Source organism: Amphimedon queenslandica, unplaced genomic scaffold (genome assembly GCF_000090795.2).
Source record: "Amphimedon queenslandica unplaced genomic scaffold, v1.1 AMPQUscaffold_8229_Cont19826, whole genome shotgun sequence".
In the NCBI taxonomy this organism is placed as follows: Eukaryota; Metazoa; Porifera; class Demospongiae; order Haplosclerida; family Niphatidae; genus Amphimedon; species Amphimedon queenslandica.
The window spans coordinates 1-2,421 of record NW_003551493.1 but is presented as its reverse complement, the minus strand read 5'-3'; the positions used below and the strand labels follow the sequence as shown (position 1 = coordinate 2,421).

The window sequence follows — 2,421 nt, the reverse complement described above, 5'->3', positions numbered from 1 at the left end:
ATGAAGAAGGTGCTTGTCTCGATAGTGCAAAAACAGAAATCCTTTACGAAGGTACTTTACTAATACACAGTACAGCTGCTACTATTAATATACACCTGCTGCTCCTGCTGCTGCTACTGCGTACATGTACATGTACATCTTTTTCTTATTCTTATAAATAAAATTATTGACTTATTGCGTCAGGTGTTGTTTTTGTTTCTGTTATTGTTATTTTTACTATCTCTTTGTGCGAGTTTTTAGAAAAATAATAATAAATATGTTTTTATTTTAAATAATGTTTATCCTTCTCTTCCACCCTCCCCCCTCTCTCTCTCAAGGATTGCTAAAGAGGCGTGTCATGAAGAAGTCCGGTAAAAGTTACCACATGAAAATATCTCACCAGTTTTGGGTTCAACTAACTCCATCTCAAATCATACTCTTACCATCGAAGTATAAAAACCCAAAAAAAGCCATGAGTATCTTTTACATGTACATGTATTGGCCAGCCCCTCTGGAGGTGTGTGTGTGTGTATAAGTAATGTAATACCTGAGGACTGAGATATCTGCTTGAGGTGAAGCTGAGGGCAGATATCAAGGGACTCAGGTATTACATTACTGATACTCATTACCCGTAACCCAAGCCACACGTAGGCATGAAGCTAGGGTAAAGTAGTCATCCTGTCTCTGTGTGTGTTTGCTTGAACTCCACTTTTAAGCTGACACTGCTTTCTTGTGAAATGCTGGAGAGTCTTACAATAAACATATCATTTTAAAAAAAGTTATTCTCTGTCTTGAAAATGCTTGACTTATCTTTCCGAGGCAGAAAAAGTTCACAATGACGCCAAATATAGCAGATACAAATAATATATCTCTTTAGTGGGCAAGGCTAGAGCAGCAGGACAGATGAAACAATAAAACGAAACCTCATCTTTCATTATTATGTAAGAAACCCATTATGCTCCCATTATGGCAGTATAATTTGCCTAGCCCTACTGATGACTACTCACTGTATTTCATTACTTGTAGTATGGTGTGTGGGCGGATCAAAGGCACCGCCAGTGCTACAATAACCGCATGGTAGGAAAATGTAGCACTGTGTGGAATATATAGTACTGCACAGTATAATATGTATGGGCTTTCCTGTTAACCACAAGCTTTGATAGAGGCAAATAACAGCCTCAGCTACATACACTAGACATGTAACAATAATAATAGTGATAAATGAGATCTGATCGTCTAGCTTGTGCTGGCCACCTGTGTGACTTTTGAAATTTCATTTGATCTGCCCACGCACCACTACAAACCAATCAAAGCACTGTTGATTCGTAGGTTACGGAAATTATTGCACTCGGGACGGTCTTGACGAAAATGTAGCACTAAGCTTCGCCTCATGCTACATTTTCCTCTCGACCGCCCCTTGTGCAATAATTTCCATAACCTACTCTCAACAGTGCTTTAACTAATACTTAATATTCATTGATACTAGTTTAATGTATTAATATTAAAGGTACTCCTCCACAAAGAAGTGTATCTGAGACTGGAAGCACTGGCTCTCCACAGGAAGCTAAAGGTATGTTGCTAAACTGTACATTCAAGTATTTTTCATTAATTTAAATATTCATATATCCTCAGGCCTCAAGGAGCTTACCTTGAAAACAGTCACAAAGATATTTCATTCTTCTGCTCACCATTACAGACTGATAGGGATTGGACTGGGTGTAAGAGTGACTGACTTGAAAGCAACAGATGAAGCAATCGATAATCTTATTAAAGTATTTGAGAGGTGGTTTGATGCCAATAAAGATGTCAGTTGGGATACTTTAAAAGAACTTTGTGAAGAGGACTATCCTGATGAACTGGGTCAAGCAAAGGCTAAGCTAACTAAAGTACTCGGCCGTCAGTAGCAGCTGCTTATTTTTTAATAATTATCATAATAATGTTTTTAAATTCTTTTTCAATTCCTTTGTACATTACATTAAAACATAATCCCACACATTAATTCAATTAAGAAGTGCGGGGGCGTGTTCTTGTACACAGAAACAATGAAGGACAAGCCAGCACTAAATGAGCTACTAACTCACGTAGACGTTGGTACAGAGTGGCTGAGACTAGGGGTACTACTGGAACTGGATATGAAAGATCTAACTGCCATAGAACAAGAGAGACCCACCAAAGACTACAGCACATGTACGCCCTCTGGTTGAAGCCGCACCAATCCTAAGGCTACAAGAGGAGAACTGATCAAAGCCTTGGGAGTCATCAGGGCTAATACTTTAGCTGATAAATACAAGAAATGGATCAGTAGTACTAGCAGAGCTACTGCTACTAGTAAAGACACTAATAGAAGAAGACACAGTCCTTGAGTGAGTAAACAAAGTAAGTTAGTATCAGTGTGGACTATTGACTGTTGGACTTATACTGTATAGTTGGTGAATGTGGAGG

General features: G+C 38.6%; 1 long non-coding RNA gene across 1 annotated transcript; it reads left to right on the top strand.

Moving 5' to 3' along the window:
* The first annotated feature begins 782 nt into the window (after positions 1–782).
* Positions 783–2,019, top strand: LOC109591415 (uncharacterized). Its single transcript, XR_002189804.1, has 3 exons — positions 783–920; positions 1,487–1,549; positions 1,612–2,019. It is a non-coding gene; the product is annotated as an uncharacterized LOC109591415 (long non-coding RNA).
* The last annotated feature ends 402 nt before the right edge of the window (positions 2,020–2,421 follow it).